We start from the raw sequence: 13,798 nt of genomic DNA on the forward strand, positions 1-13,798 counted from the left end.
ATGTTTCTTAATTTATCCACTCCTTCATGTGCATTTCGTTCATATGATGAGTATGACACTGTTTGCATTTGCTGATATTTTTCTCTTCCTCTGACGAATTTCATTGTTTGCATTTGTAACCTGTTCGTAATGAGCATTTGTTATTCACATTTTATTTGATATAAAGTTTATAAATCTTACTGAGAGTCTGTGTTTATTTAGCTATCTAGATAGTTAGATAGATAGTACTATTATTACCATCAACTACCAGAGGAAAGAGAGTTGATATACAGGTTTAGCTATGTATTTAAAAATGTTAAATATGAAGAAAGGAACTATTAACGTCATTAAAATTTGACCCCCAGTGCATCAGGGATTTGGGTGAATGTGTATGGGCCATTTGTATGTGATGTTATCGAGTACTGATCCCTGAATAGGTGTTGCGTTGGATCCGGCCCAATACCGACACAGAAGGTCCATGCAAAAAACCTGGGGATCATCGATGACAAGTTAAACATGACAGCACAAGCCAATGCAATGAGCTCTTCATGCTTTCACATCACACACATGCTACAAAAGATCTGTAAGTGGCTACCACAGAACACTATCAGTACCACCACACAGGGACTTATCACTTGCAGACTGAATTGCGGTAACACTCTCTACTCTAGGACTCTTCAAATATCTCATACACAGAATCCAGGCCATCCTGAACAGCGCCACAACATTCATACTCTATATCCCATGCCAAACCCACATCAGACCACACCTCAAAAAGCTTCACTGACTCCCCAATTCAAACTCTGTACGGACACATAGAAAGCCATACACAGCACAAGGCCAGAATATCTCAACAGCTGCATACACTTTCACCAGCCTGCCAGACACCTGCGCTTTGCCTCACTCGCATTCGCACACATCTCTTAGATCCACCAAATTAGTGTAGGAGGTCACTCATTCTCCTACATCACCCCACAGCTTGGAACGACCTTCCTCAACATATCAGAGCCCCTCCTCTCTTCTTGATTTCCACAAAAGGCTGAATATCCGGCTCTTTGGATAGCACCAAGGGCAACACACACCTACAATCCCGCTCCACCTGGATACCCTCCGTATGCTTCATAAATTCACATAACATCTGTGATCCATGTGATCCATGTGCACTACAAATTCACATAACATAACATAGTATAGTATGCTTCTACTAAAACATTGAATGCAGTGTGTGATAATTAACAATTTTGCATATCCATAGTCATGTTGTGTCCATGTCCCTAAACCATGTCCAATTGTATTTTTATAAATGAACCACAAATCTTTCAACATTGATTAGTAAATTGGAATGATAACTGATGATGTACGGAATAGAAGAATTTCTCTGATATCTCCTGTTTCTCTTTCTTTCAGTGAAACCAGTACAGCATACAATGGCACTCAACATACCAAGAACATTCCTATTTCACAGGAATCAAACCATAGAGTGATGACGACACCATGATAATGCTGCAACAGAACATAATAAAATTACTTCAGGAAGAAACACAACACACTGATAAAGATTGGAAGGATATGTCCCCATAATGTACAACAGTCAGTATGTATTCAAAAAAATAATTTCATTTACAATGACAACAGAATCATCAAATCTCAAACACACTGTGACCTCTGGTACTCTACCCAGTGTCACTTTTACTTTGAATAGTTTCCCTACACAGTCTTTTCCGTGTTTCTGTACCACAAATTCCACTGGTCTGTGTCTGCATGGTCCAACCTCCATTGTGGTTCTGCAGGGGAAGAATTGATATCTATGTTTCTTTTATATGACAGTTTTTTGCATATTGTTTGCATCTGTTTTCATTTTGTGTTTGGTACAGTTTTTGTCTCTATTAGGTCTGTACTATGCCACTCCTCCCACTCCCTCTCTGTTGACAAGATTGAGTGCACATAGATCAAACAGAGAAGCTGATTGGAAAAGGGTTAGAGGCGCAAGAGAGAGACAAACAGGTGGCACTCGTCTGCGTCAGATCTTCAGTAAGTGAACTGCACTGCTGGGAGGAACAGGGAACAGGGAAACTAAGCATAAAAACAGACACCAATGAAGATATACAAATGCAAAGACTACAGGTACATGAAGGAAGTGGTCTTATCAGACTCCCTGGCAGATGGAGCAGTGATGAGCCCAACACTGACTTGGATAAGGTGCCAAACTGAGAAACACCACTACATAATCAGCAAAACTCAGATGGTAGAATTCAAAGCATCCGAGGGAACAGTCCTGTCTAACCCCACTACATATAGAAACCACATATGGACTATACAAGAAAGGTGCAGGGAATGAACATGTTGATAACCTCTGAAACAGAAACAGAACCAACTATCCGAAACGTTTCCAGGAAGCTATTGCATGTTAACCCGAGACTTATGAATCCCTCTGCCTAACATGCCCCGATGTAGTAGATCTAAAGCAAAATTGAATACTCTTAGATGTTAGCAGTCTAGTTCTCTTACCACGTTTCCACCAGCCTATTTTCTATTTCTTCAGGCAACCTTAAACCTCTCCATTTCTCCTGTGCAGGTGTTCCTGTGACATGCAGTCCTCGTTGTTTTTGCTTATTCCCTTATTCAGAATGTCCCATGTGTCATGCAAGCTAACATTTGGAGCCGTTTGATCCTCTCTTCTTCTTAATCCTGACAGAACCCTCCTGGAAACTCAACCCAACTCCACTGGCCCATGGTTTATCTGGATATCTAGCATGAAATTATTTAAAGAAACAGCGGGCATGAAGAAAGGAATCAGGTTACCAGGAATGCTCAAATACATCAATCAATCAATCAATCAGGGATTTTATAAAGCGTGCTTCTCACCCGTGAAGGTCTCAAGGCCCTGGGGGGCGGGTTTGCAGCTCCAGTTCAGTCAAAAAGCCAGGTGTTGAGGTTCTTCCTGAAAGTGTGTAGGGTGGTAGAGCGTCTGATGTTGACTGGGAACTCATGCCAGGCTTTGGCTGCGACGTAGGAGACTTCCGCCTGCTCTAGTTCTGTGGATGCGGGAGGGGGGGTCACTGCGAGGGTGAGATCGGCAGAGCGGAGGTTACTCTTGGGTGCGTGGAAGAAGACTCTCTCGTTGAGGTATTTGGGTCCAATGTTGTGAAGGGATTTGTAGGCGTGGGTGAGCAGTTTGAAGGTTACCCTCTTCTTGACGGGGAGCCAGTGGAGGTCTTGTACCTCCACGTATCATACTGCCCCCTTTCCCCCAAATAATGTAGCTGACCATATCTTATTGGTCACTAAACACTCCATTTCATACTCTAGTGACTGATCTGGCATTATGGGAGGAGGCAGAATTTATGCAACTGCTCCTGTTGTTTTAAATCTCGAAATGTAGACCTACTGCAAATTCTCCATTTCACATGTAATTTTAGTCTAACTGCTCTTACCAACTCTAAAATCTGGAAGGGTCATTCAAATTTTGAGAAGAGCTTTACATGTGAGCCTGGTAGTAAAAGGAATTTTGAGGACAGACAAACGTGTACCCCTACTTTGTAGAGAGTGTACTGTCAATGGCTGTCTGCTGTTCTTTTGTTAGCTGTCTTGACAGCCTGTAAATGTTTATGTAAAGTTTATTTGATATGTTTAATGTTTTGCAAAACATGAACAGCTGAGGGGAATTTAGATGGAGAAATTCACACAGGAAGCATCTGGGCAGTACAGTAAATTGAGGCTGCATCCATGGAGGAACGCCCAAGTTGTTATAAGTGAATTTCACCAATGCACTCCATGAACTCCATTCTGCAGGATAAGTCACACAGAACTACCACAAATATTGTTCATTTGACTAAGTCAGCCTTTATGTTTGTCTGTCAGTTTGAGGGAGATAACTTGTACAGTTGGAGTGAGCAATCCATGTTTTTTTCATACATTCTCTCCAGAAGTGGACTACAAATTGTGAACCACAATCTCTGATGATAGTGACTGGTAAATCATAAAGCCTAAAAATGTATTCCAAGAAGATGACAGATAACTCTAGGACTATGGAACGATTTTTCAGAAGGATAAAATGTCATGGTATGATGAAGTAATCTATGACAACTGGCAACATTGCAACTCCATAGGAATAAGGAAGTTCAACAGTTAAATCCTTCAAAATCATGACACACTGTTGCAGAGTTGTAAATGACTGTAACAGTCCCACAGGTTTCATGTGTGAACTCTTGGTCTGAGGACAGATGCTGCATTGCTCAGTCTAAAGTTTGATTGATGTTGTTATCTTTCGCCATCAGAAGTATCAGGTTACAAGTTCTTTAATTTTTTTTGTCCTGGATGTCCTGCTATGGAATTTTTAAGGTACCAATTCAAAGTTTATTATTGCAAATCCTCCTTTGATAGGTATTTTCATGAAACAATAAAGTGTTTATTCAATGTCTTCTGACCAGATCCCCTTTTTATCCAGCCTTCTTTGTTCTCGTTCACAATAACTTTCCAAGATCTTTGAGAGGAATGTATTAAGTACAGACTCCTAAGGATTCTAAATATCCGGAATGCTCAGAGGAGTTTCAGTTGATACATGATTATATACTTGCCAGGATAAGGCAACTGCCTCACCCTGGTTGTTTCCTAGTAGATATGTATACTGAAATGGAGATAAAAGTAGTCACTCCCTTCCGTGTATTTCTTTGGTGCACTTCATTGATGTGAGACAAAGCAAGTTATTATTTTCCATCCAGGCAGTGCATAATTTGAGCTGGTGATTTACAGTGCTTGGTACCAGTGCTTAATTGCCAACACCTGCAGTTGTTACTTGCTATTATTTCAATATACATAAAAAAATACTAATACCTGCTGACAAAATCATTTGTATAGATTTGGGGACCAAGAACAGTCTGGATTGTCACACTTGTAGGAGTGTGATGGTTAGTAGTTATGTTGGTACTGCCGTTTGCAGCGTTGGTAGGGGCAATGGGTGGTACAAGCTGCATTGGCCTCCAAGCACTGCATCCAGGTGGGTGGGTATCTCATGGACTGATCTTTCTAAGTAATGCCACACATCATATAACAAATCATTATTGGCGAGGTCCTCTTGATCATAGACCTGGTAGTTTTTCTCAGTGCTTGTCAGTGTTTTTAAGAAGATCACTATGTGATGTATAGATTTGATTTTTGCATGTTGGTATGAAACTAATACTCTGACTGGATAGGTGGAAGCATCTGTCTCAATAATGAAAGGTAACTGTACACGATGATGCCTTAAGATTGGAGCTGAAATAAAGGAGGCTTTAAGAGAGTTTCTGTTCTAACAAATCTCTAAAGATGTCATTAACAAAATTCTGGAATGCCACAAGAGCATTAAACAGGTAAAACTGCATAAGTAGATTTTCATTATGCCCATATCTTGTAATGAATGCTGACCTCTACTCATCTCCCTCACATATACGGACTGAAGTATATGCTCCACATAGATTAAGTATGGAGAAAATCAACCTTACAAATACAAAAAAGATAGATAGACGAAGGAAACGGGTCTCACTGGACTCATTGGATACATGTGCCAAACCCCAGCACCCCATGGAATCTGCAATGCTAAGATAGTAGAAATACAAAACATTTGAGGTAACAGTCCTGATTAGCCACACTACTAAAGGAAACCAAATAGTTCCCCTTCCAAGCTTCCATCAACCTGTTCTTAATTTGGTAACCATAACTCCTCTCCATTTCTCCTGTGCAGATTTTCTTGGGACTTGTGGTCCTCGTTAAGTATGCTTATCCCATGTTTCTAATTTGACTATGTGTTGTACAAAACTCAGTTTCCCATTCTTTAGAACCTCTCTTCTTTCTAATCTTGATAGTATATTCCAGTTGGGGGTGATGCTCATAGGACTTTGATTTGTACAAGTCTAAGTGTGACTACTTTTCATACATTATCATGTACTTGGCACAAGCCAAAGTCCTGTGGTGCAGTGGCAATATGCTGTAGAGACCAATATCTGGTTGGCACTAATATGCATGTTTCTTTGTGCTGTTCTTCTACTGGTGATATTTGTCAGGTCCAGGTGCGCCCGGCACAGTTAAGAGTGGTGGGGTGGTGGGGTGGAGGGACGCGGTGGGACGCGAAGTCGACAGATGACTGGATAGGTAAAAGTAAATAATAAAACCACTTACCTTGCTTTCGCCTCATCACCGACTCGGCGATGCGGCGAGTGCAAGGTAAGTGGTTTCATTTATTTTCTATTTAATTTGAAATATCCCATCGTCTGATGACTCCCCACACCACCACCCCGCCCCACAGCACTTACATTTGCTGGCCACGCCTGGTCAGGTCTAACCAAAAGTCAGAGTCCTCTAGTCCTCTCTCTAGGAGGCGAGCAGTACATAAATTGAGCCATGCTTACGCGCAGCGGGCACGTGCTGCGGGGACGCCAGATTGACGCCGGAGTTACACCAGAGTTCAGCCCGTCTGCGCCCGTCCGCGCTGAGGACGGGCTGCAGGTCGGGCTGGACCTGGTCTTCGCTCCTCTGCTCTCCGGTAAGACTTCTATGCGCTATGCTCCATCTTCGCTTCTGGCTCTTAGACCTCCCGCATGCCCCTCTTTACATCGTTTTACTCCGCTAGGGCTATTACATTCTCGTTGCTGTATGGCCTGTTCCTCTTTTTTCCATCCCCTTGTCACCCGTTGTATCAGCCCTTGTCCTTCCTCTCCAAGGTCCACTGTTTCTCGCAACACGGGGTTCCTATTAAATGCGCGCTCGTTAATCAAACATAATCTTGCCTTTCACGATTTTGTGGATGAAAGGCAGCCGGACTGGGTATTTATTACAGAGACCTGGGCCACTGACTCTTCTGGTCATGACCTTCTTCTAGCCATCCCTGAGGGCTATTCTCTACATAGACTCGACAGACCTAAACGTAGAGGAGGAGGGATTGCGATTCTTTGTAAATCCTCCCTACTATGTACGGTTAATCCACTTTCCTCGCCCCAAGATCGCTTTGAAGCCCTGTACTTCTGTATTACATGTGCCCCTTCAGTCTCCTTTACGGGTATATTGATCTACAGGCCGCCTGGTCACAGAGCTAACTTTGCCTCGGATATATTGAGGATCCTTGAGCCATACTTTGGAAAGCCCTCCTTCACCATTTTAGGTGACCTCAATTTCCATCTTGATGAGGTTCACTCTAAGGACACTTTATCATTGGTTGAATCTCTCGGAGCTTGTGATCTTATCCAGCTTGTTACTAAAGCCACTCATACAGCAGGTCACATCCTTGACGGGGTTTTCTCTAATGATCTAAAACTCTCCAGCGGCACACCTTTACCATTGGTCTGGACTGATCATTTTGCGGTTCCTCTCTATTTAGCCTTTTCCACTTCCAAGTTTACTAAGAAGGGGACCACCCCTTTCGTTTCTAGAAGAAATCTTAGAAACCTTACGAATTAGACCTTTGCCCCTTTTGATCCTACACCAGAGGCTCTCTCCCCAAAAGACGCGGATGAGGCAGCACAAGTTCTGCAGGATTCCATCACTAATGCAGTAGAAAAACTTGCCCCCGCATCCCTGCGATATGTAGCCCGGCGGAAACCATCAGCGCCATGGTTTTCGGACCATCTTAGACTACTAAGACAGGGTTGCAGAAGCAGTGAGAGGAGATGGAGGAAATCCTGGGATCCCATGGATAGGGAGGCTCATAAGTCTGCTCTACAGGAGTATAAGCTGAAAGTGATAATGGAGAAGCAGGAATACTTCTCCAACTTGACTAGCTCACTCACTTCCGCCAGGGAGCTGTTCAAAATTGTGGACTCGCTATGCTCCCTCCAACTTCCAGACCCCGTAGTTAGCTCTCAACGTCTCTGTGACGACATTGCAGACTTTTTTCATAAAAAAATCTTTGATATTCACTCTTCCTTAGAAGTACAACGCCTCTCCTTGGCTGAAAATAATCTTCCAGGCATACGTTCTTTTGAGGCATTGGATATATCTCCTTCCAGCCTCCTCTCTGATTTTCCTTCTATGTCTTTGGAGGGATTGAATCTTCTTCTGGACAAGACGAAGTCTTCCTCTCCATTAGATCCACTGCCTCTTAAAAAGCTAAAAGAGTGTAGGAACAGCCTCCTTCCTCCCCTACTTGAGGTGATGAATAAGGTAATAGTCCAAGGCACTTTGCCATCAATATGGAAGAAGGCCATTGTGAGGCCGCTCCTCAAGTAGCCCTCACTCGATCCTGGCCTTTTGAAAAATTTTAGACCCATTTCCCTGCTCCCTGCACCGGCTAAAATTTTAGAAGCACACCTGAATCGCCACTTATCTTCTTTCCTTGAAGCCTCGGAGTATCTTGATATTACCCAGCATGGATTTCGAAAACATCATAGCACAGAATCTGCTCTCACCTCTGTAGTCGACAACATCCGACGCAAGGTTGACGCTGGACAAACTACTGTTCTTGTGCTATTGGACATCACGGCCGCATTTGACACTCTGTCTCCTGCCATTCTAACATCTCGGCTTAGGGAGGCAGGTGTCACTGGTTCGGCCCTGAGTCTCCTCAACTCCTTTCTCCTTGATAGGGAACAGAGAGTGATGCTCGGCAACCACCTCTCCCCAGCAAAGTCTTTGCAATGTGGGGTGCCACAGGGGTCGGCATTAAGTCCGACCCTGTTCAACATCTACGTGGCCCCCCTTGCCAGGCTTGTAAGATCGCAGGGGATGGAGGTGGTATCATATGCCGATGACACCCAGATCATGGTTTCACTCACTCAGTCCTCTGTCATAACATCTGCCTCTAGCTTCAGGTCCTGTATGCAACATGTTGCAGATTGGATGGTTACCAACTCCCTGAAGCTAAATGGCGACAAGACTGAGGTCCTGGTCTTTGGGAAGGACCAAGATATCTGGTTGAGTGAATGGTGGCCCTCCTCTCTTGGCATCTGCCCCACTCCCTCGCAATCCGCCAGAAATCTGGGTGTGGTGTTCGATACTTCACTCTCGATGTCCCTACAGGTGAATCGGACTGTTTCGACCTGCTGGGGCGTGATCAGGACGCTCAACAGAATTCGCAGTTATCTGTCTCTTCAAGCACGCAAGCAGATTGCAGTCGCCCTTGTTGGTTCCAGGTTGGACTATTGCAACTCTCTTTACATGGAATCCAACAAGGGCCTCATACATCGACTGCAAATCGTGCAGAATGCTGCTGCACGTTTTGTCCTGGATCTTCCCAGGGCCTCTTCTGCTACTGCTGCGAGGAGAGACCTTCATTGGCTGCCTATTCAGCACAGAATCTATTTTAAAATTCTGTGTTTGACCTACAGAGCTCTCGAGGATGGACCTAAAGGTGCTATCAGCTCCCTGCTTACCCGCTATCACCCTACAAGGTGTTTGCGCTCTTCGGGACTATTCCAACTTGTTGTCCCCCGCTTTAAGCTCACCAGATGGGGAGCTAGGGCCTTCTCCGTCGTTGCGCCACAGCTTTGGAACTTCTTGCCGATGGAGTTGAAGATTTTACCCTCTCTATCGCTCTTTAAAAAGGCCTTAAAAACGTGGTGCTTTTCCAGAGCTTACACAGGTTGAGCTGCAGGGTTTTTTGTTATGAGCTGGATTTGGAATTAGGCGCCTTGACGCCCATTGGGCTAAGTTTGCGCATGATGAGACCCCCTTCAATTCAATTCAATTCAGAGTCAGGGAAAATATATTTGAAATGATTTAGTCTACAGTGTATAGTATTCACTGCAACTCAGCAGATCTGGGCCTCATTCAGAGTTTGGTAGGGTAGGGTCACCACCCTGCAAAATCTCTGCCTCCATCTACACCAACAGAGATTTGCTGGCTCTGCCATTGTACACCGCTCACCAGTCAGAGCAGCTGTTCATGATTTTCCCTGTGCGTATCCACCATGCCGGGGAAATGTAGAAAATATAGGATGGGTCCAATGTGTAGGGAAACAAATCTGTGTGTTGGGAGCAGCATTCACTTCCTTTTACTGCCAGGGTTTTCCTAGTTATGGCCGGCAGTGAAAATTGACCCATAATTCCACCCATCTTGATCAGGTGGGGGGAATTACAGGTCTGCTTCAGGTAGCCCTTACTCCACAGGGACATCCGAGAGGTTCAATTGCGGCAGAGACAGAATAGTCTTGCTGTGATTAACCCTAAGGTCCGCCGGCAATTAAATTAGGTGTGCAGGCAGATTTCTTGGCCGTAAGGATACTAGATCACCATTGCGATGGAGTATCCTTACTGCCAAGAATTAAGTCAGGCCCTAAATCTTGTTACCAGAAGTCTTTGCTGGGCTCAATTTAGCTTTTGTTGGAATGAGAGTAAATACTATAGAACAATAACTTCAGTTTTATTTCTGTAGGGGAAGCACTTATTGCTCAAGTGGATGAATATATATTTAAAATGAGGAAAGATCCTCCAGTTAAAAAATAACACTCCTTTAAAACAAAATTCAACCTCATTGCTGTGTTCGCAGCATCATTTAGAAAAGTTGTTGCAAATTTAGTTAAACCACAACTGGAAAAGCAAACAAGCAATAGTAATAGAATGATATATTCTGCATTTTGCATTGAAAGCATGTCTTAAACAAAAAAGGGTCATGCCTTCGTAGTTATGCCCTGCTGCTACATGCCACCATGCTAATAGTTTAAAGAGTTCTTCACGTCCAGGGGAAAATATTTTTTTTATAAAAACACATTTTCACTATAACAGATTCTATCATTGATTCTGACAGTGAAAATCCAATTTACATTAAAAGGCCTTACACTTGCAAAACATTTTGTAACTGTAATAATGGTTCAAAATATGTTTTCCATCAATACAAAAAACTAAACCAATTGGCATACTGTAGCTGGTGGGATTTCTAAAAAGAAAAAGATGTGACCTCACTTGGTTTTTTGGCACTGCTGTCAGCTCAGATTATTAAATATACACTGAAATCCAAATGTCGTCATCCCACGCAAAGCAGAGTGAAATATATATTTAGGAGGTTATTCACAAAGGTAACTTCCACTTGTGACTAATTTACTTTTATACGTTTGAGTAGCTTTACTGCTTTGGGCTATTCACAAAATCTGAGTGTAAAGTTACTCAAAAGTGTATTACATGTTTCCATCCCCTGAAAAAGGGAGTGGAACCAAATTTATGAGTGTAAGCTGCTACTGCCATAAAGAAACGATAGTAAGTCCAGCACCACACATGGCCAACCACTGATACTGGAACACTCTCTAATAGAAAATGGAAGTAGGATTTTACAGGATACAGTATATTCCCTTAGAAAATAATTACAAATTAAATTAGATTACTGAAACAGCTAAAAATATAAATACATAATAATATATGTTACAAAGATGTAAAAATAACACATATATATTATTTAATGAGAAAATATTGTAACACCTTTTGTATACTGAAAATTAATTTAAATTTACATTTTAATAAAATATATTTACATTACTTTTAATTAATTCTATACATCATGTTTAATGATTATCAATGCATGGTAAAACATTTATTTATTTAGTTTTTTATTTTATTTATACTTTAAATGTAATTTGATTTATGATATAAATTAGTTGACAATTTATTTCAAAATGAATTTAATAGTGCTGCAGCATTATTTTACTCTACATTTAAAATAAATATGTAACATTAATGTACAATACAAATATTTTTAGTAACTGTTCCAAAGTTAAATACATTTTTCACATTTTTCCTATACTTTATCATATGGAGCTCTCTAACCCGACTATAGAGATGTCCCTATATAAAATCAAAAGAATTGTTTTACTTTATTTTGCTATTTAGAGTTCTCCAATTTGACTGCACAGATCTCCCTGTTCAAAGAATAGCACATTTAGACTGTAACTCTTTGAATGTCAGCAATCAATCACTGTCAAACAGTTTCTCAACAAAGCATAATTTAAATTTAGGGTAATGTGTTGTACGCAAATCCCCCATAAAGATCAATATCTGGAAGTGCTAGGGATTCAGAGTGTCTTTCAGAGATGTTATTCCAAATGCAAACATGGACTGAGAGTGTCTGGAAGCATATTTTTTAGACTAGTGTTGATTGGTTATCCAAAAAACATGTGAGACTCACAGCCATCAGCTAAGCTGCAGCTTCTAATAATGTTTCAATGTGAACAGACATCCATCAATTCACCTGGTAAAATCCAATGATGAACAAAGGGCTAGAAAAGTAACCTATACATTATTTTAATGTGTCCAAGATAATGAGGTTAGGAATAGTGGTTATTTGTGCAACCTCCAATTTGCGATTACTATTAATATCATGTTATTCAGAGGGCTTTTCAAAATATGTTCTTTCTTTCACAGTGGCTTACATTTGGAGACCAAAAATTGAGATAAATCCAATGATAGTAACAGATCTTCTACTAATGTGTGTTTCCACACTTCTTCTGTTAAAATGGTACCCCACTTGTTTGGATGGAGGGTAGCCCGGAAAAGGCCATAAGTAAACATCAAGATTGTTCCCTTCAAATTCTTATTGTGGGGTGGGGCTTCTGGATTCGGGCCTGGGCTTGGCCGGAACTCAGGGAAACATACCAAACCCAGACATCTCAGTCCCAGCCAAGAGTGGTATGCCATATGTGCATGCCACAACCTTTTCATACCTGGGAAGCCCTAAAAATGTCAAACGTTGGTTACAATGGCAGTTTCTGTGAGGAAACGTTCCAGAATCGATGGGGATCCACACGTTCCTACCACCCAGCATTCACACACCTCCCCTAAAAAAGTACCTCGCTTGTGTGGGTGTGCCAAAGTGCCCAATGCCCACAACAGGAACTGGTCTAAACGTGGACAAGGTTAAGTTATTGTGATGTCAATGAGATCTTCATATGGTTACAGTTTTAGTTCATTCTGTATTTGTTAGGTCTACTGCACATAGGAGAAAGTATTTTAATCAGGAGCAGTGTGGGAACGGAGGGTGCTAGTACTTTGGTAATTGGTTGGACAGATAATATTTTGTTATCCATATTTTGACGTTCACAGGGCATTTGGGCTAGGAAAGCATGTTGGGATCCATGCATGTCATTTCAACCTTGGATTCACTGGGTATCTAGATTTCAAAAGTATCAATAGTTGATAGGGTTCCCTGGTTACCGGGTGTGCCAGATAGTGTAGCAATTCATGCTGGCAAACAAGAAGCAACAGTGTTTTCTTTGAGCATAGTTTTGACATATGGACTAGCAGGAAGGGGATAAAGCTCTTAAACTACACCTCACAGGAGACAGAAAGAGTGTTGATACTTTAGGGGTGGGGGTGAATGCCTGATGCCTGGGTGAGCCAGCCCCACCCCATTTCTTTGTTGTGAACCCTGTCAGTAGTGCAGTTGAGCCTTCTTCTATTTTCATTATGCACCTGCTTTTAGATTCTTTTATGTCTCTCTTCATAGAAAGTGGGACCTTATGGATATGCTCAGAAGTGTTAGTATAATGTTTGCCTCCTTTCTAGTCTGATATATTTTTATTGTTTTTGTTATCATATCAAAGACTTTTTACTGTGGAAACTGACCTGTTTTAATTGTTTTAGTTATCGGAACAAATTATCTATATGTTATGCAGTTGACACACTTATCACCATATTGGTTTAGCCTTGTTGAGACTTTAATGTCTGCAAGTACTGTTTTGTTTTATAAATGTGAGATAAAATTGTCATTCAGATAGTGTGAAAATTGTAGTGGCTTCACACTAGGGCTTCACGCCCCAGGGCATGTCGGCTTTCAGTCACAACTAGCCTCAGTCAGAGGTGGCACTGGGAACCACAGTACAGGCCTCAGGCTTTGCACTGCTTATAATTCCCAGGCAAGGGTTTTATTA

Source organism: Lissotriton helveticus, chromosome 4_1 (assembly GCF_964261635.1).
Source record: "Lissotriton helveticus chromosome 4_1, aLisHel1.1, whole genome shotgun sequence".
Taxonomy (NCBI): Eukaryota; Metazoa; Chordata; class Amphibia; order Caudata; family Salamandridae; genus Lissotriton; species Lissotriton helveticus.